We start from the raw sequence: 10,887 nt of genomic DNA, 5'->3' as shown, positions 1-10,887 counted from the left end.
CAGTTCTCATAGACCTAACACTCTGTACCAAGTAGTTAGGACGTATTTTTACCTCTTGCTAAAATAATAACAGAGACATGGTGCTGTCTTAACTAGGAATAGGAACATGAGCTATGGGACTTTAGTAAAAATGGTTTTTGTCTCTATAATCTTTGGTTACTACTTCACTGGTTAAAAAATATAGGGCAGAAGATAAAAAGAATGAATAAAATCTTATTGTAGACAAGATATCTAATATGAAATGTGACATATATATATATATATATATATATATTCATATTGTCTCCTGAATATCACATTTCAATAATTATATTAGCAAGAAGGAATTATACAGAGGAGGAAAATATTTGGAGAAAAGGGATATTTGAAGAATTGAGCACATTTAACAGAAGAATAGACTGAGTAAGAATACTGTGTTCTTTTTATAAGTAACCATTAGGAAAAAGAGGCTCTAGATTTCTTCCTTTCAATATACAAACAGGGCCAAAGTACCAGATAAGAAGATTTGAGTCAATGTATGGAATGTATGACATAAAAATTATGCAACAAAAGATTGGCCTATCTTTTGAGCTCAGAAAGTACATTTTTAATAATGACTAAAGCCTTTGGTGGATCAACTGGAACTGAATGCTTTCCTAAGTGCTATACTCATTTAATGAATGTCCTTGTCAACTCAGTAAGGCAGGTACAAGCGTTATCTCCAATTTTAAAATGTGAAAAGTGGCAGATCAGAGAAATTGAGTAATATGTATAATATTGTCAAAGTAGCTGTAGTAAGTTCTCCAAGGCTGGACAATCTTTAAAGACAGAACTTGTTACAATACTTCAAATGAGAAACTGTTGGTAATCTCACCATATACTGCTCATGATTAAAGGAAGTATCAACTGGATGTATATATTCCAGGGGCATTAAAGAACAAAGTAAAAACTCTAAAGTCTAATATCTATGGCTGCTTCATACTTGCAAATAATACTGAATTGAAACTGACCATGTTTTACCTTCCTGAATATAAATACAGAGATTTGAAAGACTCAAAATGTTTAATTTTCCAGAGTGTCACTGATGCAAGTTGATAAAATAGGACATTTAGGTTCATATTCACATAAAGAAACATCCCTTTGAGCAACAATATATGTGCAAAACATTTTCTTAATAGTTAGAGGAGGGAGAGGGAGAGAGTCAAACACATTAGTGGAGCAGAAAAATAAGAACAGATGTACTGAAATCGGTACACATGACCCCTGTGTGCAGGCAGCACAGCGTGGGTAGACACACAGTACCCTCTGTGCAGGGGAAAGGAGGGGGAAGTGAACACCTGACTTTACTGTAGACCCCAACACCAAGCCAGGTCCTGTTGGGAGCCGCGGCCGAGCCCGGTCGCCTTACTTGGCGGACGTGAGGCCTCTAGGAAAGAGCAAAGCCTGAGCTAGATTACCCCTCCCATCGAGTGTGCTAAGATGGCGCTTATCTCCTGCTTCCTGCTTGGTAAACAACCCGCCCTGTAAGATCTCTTGCTTCACAACCCGCGCTGTAAGATAGTCTGCCTAGCAACAACTGATGTTAGCCAATCAGCCCGCATCGCGCGCTTTGAACTGATTGGCCACTGTAACCCTATAAAAGTGAGTGCCTCTCCCGCCACGAAAGAAGAAGCAGAAGAAGCACGCAAGGAGCCGCGGAGAGCGGACCGGTAGAGGCTTCGGGACAGACTGTAGGGAGAAGCACGCAAGGAGCCGCGGAGAGCGGACTGGTAGAGGCTTCGGGACAGACTGTAGGGAGAAGCACGCAAGGAGCCGCGGAGAGCGGACCGGTAGAGGCTTCGGGACAGACTGTAGGAAGAAGCACGCAAGGAGCCGCGGAGAGCGGACCGGTAGAGGCTTCGGGGCAGGCTGTACGGAGAAGGAAAATAAAAGAAAAGGTTGTCCACTGCCAGACTTTGTTGTGTGTCCTTCCTGCTGGCCGGGAGTGACACCGACAAGGTCCTGTGAGCCTAACACCATGCCAGAGTTCAGATTCCAAGTCTCAGGCTGGTTGCAGGGCCAGAGCACCCTCTGTAGCCCCTGTAGCCAGTTTCCATGGCCCAGGATGTAGCACACTCAGGATCAAGTCTACTCCAGTTCACACAGTGTGTTTGTGTGATTTTCATTGTTTTTCATTGAAACATACAAACAAAAAACCAGTACAAAAAATAAAAAAAAAACATACAAAAAAACAAAATGAGAAAACCATCCAAATGTAATCATCTTGTAAGGAGGAAAGATTTATTTTTGTCCATGATGTCAGAGATTTTAGTCTATGGCTGCTTGACCCTGTGGTGGCATATTACATCATGGCAGAAAAGCATGTCAGAGGAGGTCTGTTTATCTAATGGCAGAGAGACAGAAAGGGCCAAGATCTCCATATCTCCTTCAAGGTACATCCAAAGAGTCCAGACTTCCTTTCACTAGTCCTCTCTTTCCAAATATTCCCCTATGGGTCACAGGATATAGAAGAAGACTTATGAGTCAGTGAGAGAACACGTCACTCTACAAGATGCATCCAAGTTAACTGTACCAGGTTGGCTTCCATGACCCTAGCACTGATCTGTCCTATGGATCAAGCCTACTTCACAGTCCAGTTCTAGAACAACACTTATAAACTCATTACCAAACCCATCTCTGTGAATCTAGGTACCAAGATCAAATAAGCATGAAATCAGCCTTCATATATTCAGGGTCAAGGTGCACCCTATCACAAGACTCTGACCTCAGGATAAATGTCTCTGATATAATGAAACCAACATGAGCATAAAGATGCAAATATTATCTACAGAATGCTAGCAAACTAAATTCTGTAGTATACTGAAAGGATCGTGTGCTGTGATCAATAGCATTTATTCCTGGGACTGAGCATATTTTAATATGTAAAAATCAATAAATATAATATTATACATTATCAAAATGAAAGATATAAAACACGGTCATTTAATAGATATTCAAAAAGCATTTGAAAACTTCAAGATTATTTACTGATAGATTTTTAGTAATTTAAATAAGAAAGGTATATACTCCAGCTTAGTATATGCCATATATGAAAAAACATGGATAAGTTCATACTCAGTGAAGAAAAATTGAATCCTTTTATTCTAAGATCGGAAAAAAAAATGGGTGCCCACTTTTATCAGTCCTATTCAGTGTAGTGCTATAAGTCCTAGCTGAAGGAATTAGGCAAGAAACAGTAATGAAAGCACCTAGAGTATCTACAGATGAGTAATATTTTATCTAGTAAAGTTTAAAAATTCCATCAAGAACTAATAGCCCTAGTAAAGAAATTAGGTAAAGCTGTAGACTATAAAATCTGTAAAAATCACATTAATTTTCTGCATTAAACAAAAATTATTTCTTCCCTGTTACATACTAAAGAAAAAGATTCTCTACAATAATATCAATGATAAAATAAAATAATTAGAGTTAAGTTTAACAATGAGGTTGAAGATACACATGTGAAAATTTTATTATGTTGGTAAAAAAAAAAACCTCAAGAACACAAATAAATGGGGATATGTCCCAGACTCTAAATTCATGAATTTTAAGAATAGCATCATTAAAATAAACATACTATCCAAACTGATTAGTAGATTCAATAAAATCACTATATAAATCTCAAAACATATTTCATGGAGATAGGAAAAAACAGGCAAGTTGCAAACTGATCCTAAAATTCATGGGGAGACAAAAAAGACTTCAAATAGGCAACACAATCTTAATAAAGAGAACCAACAGGAAGCACCACAATACCTAGATTAAAATATATTAAAAATATATAGCAATTAAGGAGCACATTATATTGGCATCAAAAAGTCATACACTAATATAACAGTATACAAAGCCAAGAAATAAATTTACTTATTTCTAATTGATTGATATTTCACAAAGTTGCCAAGAAATCTTGTGAATAGGAAACAGTTTTTTTCAATAAACAGTATTGGGAACATTAGTTCTTAATACACAGAAAGCTATAATTTTTTACTGATACCCTGAACCATATTCAAAAAAGTATTAAAACACTGAAATATAAGACCTGAAATTGTAAAATTAATAATCATTCACATAGGAAAAATCTTTTTGTCATTCTTTAGGACGATGATTTTCTTTGGTTGTGTGCCTAAAACTATAAGAAAGTAAACAAAAATACACAAATTTGATTACATTAATTAACAAATAATCAATAGATTGAAGATATGGCCTACAAAGTAATAAATAATATTTGCAAAGTACACATCTAAAAAGGTGTTCTTATCCACAATATTTAAGCAACTCAAATAACTCATAGCAAGAAAATTAATAACCACAATAATAAATGAGCAAAGGATTTGAATTAGACCTTTCTCATAAGGGGATATAAAAATGGCCAACAAGTCTATAAAAATGCTTAGCATTATTAATGTTAAGGGAAACTGAAATTAAAACTTCAATTAACTATCGAATCACACCTGTTAAGATGGCTTCTGTCTAAGGCACACATACACAAATGGTGTTAGCAAGGATGTGAAGAAAGAAAAAGCCCCTTTGCAGTGCTGGTGAGAGTGGAAATTCCTCTAAACACAGAATTACAATGTGGCCCAGCAATCTTACTTCTGGGTATATATCTAAAGGAAATTAAATACAGACCTCAAAGAAATATGTACACTCCTATGTTCATTGCAGTATTATTCACAATATACAAGACATGAAATCAACTATGTCCTTTGGAAATGAATAAAGAAAATGCATATAGATATATATGTATGTATATATGTATATATATATGCATATATGAAAAGAACATTACTCAGTATTAAACAAGCAAGAAATTTTGTCATTTACAGTAACATAAAAGGACCTAAAGGACATTATGCTAAGTGGTATAATAAACCAGACACAGGAAGACTTACCTGTAGAATTTTTAAAAAGGCAAACTCATAGAAGCAGAGTACAGTATGAAAATGGGGAAAGCTGGTGATGGAAAATGTTACGCAAAGATTACAAAATTCAACTGAATGGGATGAAATAATCCTACACACAATCTACAAAATGAAATAGTCACTATGAATATAAAACATTTTTGTTGTTTACTTCAAGGAAAAAATATAAAGAGGATATATATATATATATATATATATATATATATATATATACACTTTGAGAAAAGAAAAACTTGTAGAAATATTTTAATACTAAATATATTAAGAGCATAACATTAATTATAATCTTTTTTTATCTTTGGCCTCCACAATTTCCAGAAGTGCTCAAAGTGTGGCCCTCAGCTTCAAGACATTTATTAGTATAGCAAACTGCTGCTGGGTGACCTTGTCATGGAGATTGCAGCACATGCATTTGCAGTTTTTATTCTAAGATCTAGAAGTGTAGTGGGCTTTCTGGCATACATGATATCTTCTAGGGTTCCCCATATGAGGATAACGAGATCTGTTGAGAAAGCATCATACTTTTTTTTCTTTCTGAGGAGTGTATACATTTTTGTCTCACTGTCACTTCTCATTCATAGATATAGACATGGATAGATGTAGATAGATTAGATATAGATGTAGATACATTGTTTTTCTTTAGTTTCTGATATTGTACTTTAGTGTGGAACAACTGCTAAAAAGTATCAATAGTGCTACTACTGAGGTGCTGAGATAAAAGCAGATAATTTTACATATATTTTCTTTTATTTGATGACTTTTTAATCTTACTAGGAGCTTTAAGTTTTTAAATGCAGATGGAAATGAGAAACAAAAGCTATGTTTGAAGGAGACTCTTCTTCCTTGAGGAAATCTAACATATACTTCACTTCTAATTCCATAAAAAATTATTTCACCTCTAAAGCTCCACAGCACCTATACTGGTCCCCGTAAATGTTACTGAAAGTTTATTCTTACTTTTCATTGTTTATATTCAGTAGTTTAAGTATCTATAAACAGCTGATAAAACTCACAGGAAAACAAACTTGTAAATATTTAAAGAATTTCTGTACCCTAAAAGGGTTATGCTTGGTGTTTCTCCATGAAAAATGTGCAGCTCCTCACTGTCTGAATTCACGGCCTTTCCTAAATTTCTCTGACCTGCAGGAGACATTTTGGATCAGGCAATTCAAAGCTTGAAACAGCTTCCTGGAGAGCTTCTGGCTTTTGCAGAAGCTCTGTCCAAAGGAAACAATATAATATTTACTGATTTTCAACTTTAAAATCTTTCAAAGTTATATGTACTTTATTCACTTTTGTATTTCTTCTGTCATTTAAAATTAAATTAATAGCTCACGGATATTAAGTAAGGTCATTATAGCTACAATTCAATAAGTAAGCCAGAGAATCATAGAGATTTAGATGCAGTAATCAGATTGTATATGTCACTACTGGTGCTATAATTCTTTCTCCCAACCCTTTTATCCCTCCTGGATCATCAATAAGCCTCCATGACCTCTGTGGCTGAAGCCGGGGTCCAGTGCACCATTCATCACACGGTTTCATCTGTCACCACGGATAGTTGCTGGAGTAGTTCGCTGGCACCTTTCCAATAGAGGGAGGCCCGCGTTGTGTTATTTTTGAAAAAGATTTTTCTTGCTTAACAGTTGGCTCTTAGACTTGATTTGTTCTGTAATTTTCTAGTTTCTCACAGGCACAATGATATATATATATATCACAAATATATAAATATATATATATCACACACACGCACACACACACACACACACACACACACACATATATATATATATATATATATATATATTTCAGATGCTCATCCAATTCTCTCCTGCTTGCAAATTAAAATGTATTATTTATTATTGTTATTATGTATGTCTTACCAGCATTTCCTCTCCTACCAAGTGATCAATAAAAGGTGAAGGATGTGTGGTTTCTCCTTAGTCAAAGCAACATAAAGCTTTTTGACTAATGGGTTTTGATGGTAACATTGGCCTACAAGATTGCTGAGAGAAATGAGTGGTTGGAGCAATATAAAGAATGCTAAGCGGAACTAGCATCATCATTTTATTGTTTTTAAAATAAATAAGTATATTACTAGGAAAATAACTAAAATGATTGAGTTGTCTGAGAGATTAACATTTTACAAATAAAATTAAAGAGAAACAAAAATTTTTGAAAGCAAGGAATGTCTATCCACAATTGAGTTCCTCCATTGCTTTTATGTTTACAGACGCAATACATGAATTAGATAAAGGATGAACAAATTACTAGAGTTTAGAGGAAGGTACAAAAATCATATAATGTTTGTTATGCCTACTAGATATGATACAGAAATTATCACACCTGCAAAAACTACCAGATTCGAAAAAGTATATAGTATAATGTGATTTTTAGCTTGTTTTCCTTATTATGTATTATGAATATGGTTCTTTATATTTCAAAACTTAGCAAAAATTCATTATGTACAGTATCTGTTAGAAAAGTAAACTAAACACCAAGAAAGGGGAACAGAAATAATTTTGCTCTGTACCTTTAATTGGTGATATGGTCTTTTTACCATTCATCATTTCTATTCATAGTTGTAAATATAAATTGGCTTGTTTTTTATTTGAGAACTAAATTTCATGATTTTATAATTTTATGATGTAATCTTTTCCATTGGAAAGGATCCAAGCAATGTTATTAAAGGTTTGAGACATTCAGAGTCATGTGGAATAAGGAAATAGATCTTCATTATATCTTAGCATCCTTCATGTCTAAACCCTTACAATTTTAAGTGACTAAAGTAAAATTCCTATGGAATCAACACTTGAGAATCAGAATTAACATAATGGTAGGAAAAGAACTAGAATATTATTTTTCAAGAACTAGAAACAAGGGCTGGGGATTTAGCTCAGTGGCATAAGCGCCTGCCTGGCAAGTGTGAGGTCGTGAGTTTGATCCCTGGTACCACAAAAATAAATAAATAAAAGAACTAGAAACATTATTAATACTTTAAATTAGTTTTAATTTTTTCCATAGAAAATTTAAAGCAATTGTTTCAAATACTTTTTAGAAGGTTACCTAAGTACTTTTCTTCCTTCCTTGCTTCCTTCCTTCCTTTCTTTCTTTCTCTCTCTTTCTCTTTCTTTTCTTTCTTTCTTTCTTTCTTTCTTTCTTTCTTTCTTTCTTTCTTTCTTTCTTTCTTTCTTTTCTTCCCACTCTCTTCCTTCCTCCCTCCCTTCCTTCTCTCCTTCCTTTCATCCTTCCTTCATTTTTTCTTTCTTTCTCTCCCTCTCTTCTTTCCTTCCTCTCATTCTTTATCTTTTAAATAGCAGCCTGGCAGTCCTTGCATGCTTCCATAGCATGCAGTTTAGTAACACCTGAGTTGAGTAACAGTGTAGTTAAGGTTACTGTAATAAACACACTGCAAGTTTATCATCTCTTCTGCTCTTTCAAGGTGCATTTTATTAGCATCACATCTCCTCCTGGCAGTATCAAGTCTGTGTCTTAATCCATGTATATTTGAAAGTTTTAATTAAATTCTACATGGTAAATATATTTAATATAGATTTTCAGCATGTAATTGGGAGATGTTAAAATAATAGCTAATCTATGGCCCAAGAATGGAAGACATCTTAATTGGTCATAAAAAATTTACTGTTACCCTTTTGACCTGATTAGGAATCCAAAAACAGTCAGTGGTCCTGCTCTGAATTCATTTTGGAGGATTCAAAGCACCACGGAAAAATGAGCAATGTTACTTTCTGCAGAGAGAACCCAGAAATTATTTTGATGTGTACTTATTTCCCTAATGCCAAAAGCTTAAGTATGTCAAATCTCTTTCTTTCCCTCAATATTCTCTTACATTTTCTTGGATTGTAGTGTTCAGCTACTTGTCTTGGGTTATGTCTGTGGCCCCCAGGACTCATGCATTTGCATTGTGCATTTGTGATTGGTTCATTGTATAGTGCTTGTATTGATGGTGTCAGGATGTGATATAATGGCTTGTATTGATGGTGTCAGGATGTGATATAATGGCAGGAAGAAGGTGTGTCTTGCTCTTTGCTGGTTCCTGCTTGCTGTTTGCAGCCACCATGAGCTGCAGCCCAACCATGCCCACCTGCATTGGAGCCAACTGAGTGTGGACTGAAACCTCCAAAAGCTGTAAGAAATAAATCTTTCCTTTCCCAACTTGGGCTTCGGGTATTTTGTTTCAGCAACGAGTAAAAAGTAACTAAGACACTGCTCAAACCCAGGCTGCTTCATTAAGTGCTTTCACTCATTCATGTCTTTGGATTATCACTGGTACGCTTTTAGCCAATCCTAATCTCATTCCTGGAGCAAAATTTCTCCCTCGATTTTTAGATTATGTTTAATTTTTATCTATGGTTTTTTCCATTTTCAGCTTTATAATGGAACATATTTCACATGGCCCTCTTTTTCTTAGGGAAAGAATTTTATTTTGTAATTGGTGCCTCACATTCCTTCATTTATGTTCTTTAGAATCCAAGGTCCAGATTTTTCAACATCTGGATCTAATTATAATTGTTTCTAAGTAATCACAGAAATTGTTAAATTTCCACAGAAGCAAATACATAGTGATTTTCCTCTGGAGAAGAGCCATACATTTATTTGGGCTCACAAGAATATTCTTCAATTATTAAGAAATTTTTTAAAAAATATGAAGATCAAATTAAAATATCTCTCTAGTATTACTGTAAATAAAGCACTGAGTGCTTCAACAATATTCCCTTTTTAAAATAAACAGTGTCAGGCGTGGTGGCGCACACTTGTAATCCCAGAACTCAGTAGGCTGAGCAGGAGGATTGCCACCAATGTAAGGCCAACATGGGCTACATAGTGAGTTCAAAGCCACCCTGAATTACGAAGCAAGACCCTGTCTCAATAAATAAATAAGGAAACTAACGAGGCTATTACTTATATTACTTATATTACTTATTAGTAAATTACTTATATTACTTATTAGTATATGTTTACAGTATATAGTAATTACATTTATTTCAGGAACTAGGATACAGATATTGTGTGCTGTTCATTTTTGAAATGCTTTACTTCCCAATACTCCAGTTACCCATTCCACAATATCCCCTTCCCCATCTTCAAAAGTCTAGCTCCCTGTTTCCTACCATCCTTTATTTTTTTTGTTGTTGTTGTTCTTTAAATTATTTATGTTTTGAGTTTTTCGCTTAAAGGAAACCATATGCTGTTTAACTCTCTGGTTCTGATTTATTTTATGTAATATAGACTCAAGATTCATCATTTTCCTACAAATGACTCAGATTGATCCTTTAAATGTCTGAGCAGTACTCCATTGTATATACATACTGCATATTTTACCCATTCATCTTTCACTTGGCACCTAAGACTGTTCCCATGCTTCAGTTATTGGATTATGAATTGTGAATTATGCTGATACAGTGACTTCAACTTTTGGGAGAAGATATCCGGGATAGGTATAGCTGAATAAAATGAAATTTCTGTTTTATTTTTTTAGAGATATTTTCTACTAATTTCCATTTTAAAAAAGGAAAAATTATCAAGAAGTTTCTCCTTTTGCACCTTTTAATTCTCTGAATCTTTAATGTTACCAAACTCCATGAATCTGGTAATGGAATAGTTTTCATGGTAGATAAAGGAGAAATAAACAAAGCAGATTATTTTGAAAAAAACATACCTCAGCTGCTGCAAATTTTCTCATAGACTATGTAGCACAAATTTAACTGGAAATGTTGGAATAGCCTGGGAAGAAAAGGAAATGGAATAAAAGATTACTGAAAACAGACAAAAAAAAATTAGACCATTAAAAATGGCTCGCTTTGTTGCTAGAGAAGTCATGAACAAATAAGCCAGAAATTATTAGTTTAGTTACAGAATTCTGCTAACTATAGGTTAGTCATATACTACACTGCATGTGATGGCTCTTCTTAGGATAACTTGCAAA

This window comes from Cavia porcellus, unplaced genomic scaffold, assembly GCF_034190915.1.
Source record: "Cavia porcellus strain 051 isolate PalLab524CR breed Dunkin Hartley unplaced genomic scaffold, mCavPor4.1 scaffold_15, whole genome shotgun sequence".
Lineage (NCBI taxonomy): Eukaryota > Metazoa > Chordata > Mammalia > Rodentia > Caviidae > Cavia > Cavia porcellus.
The sequence above is the reverse complement of the archived record's forward strand: the minus strand, read 5'-3'. Positions refer to the sequence as shown.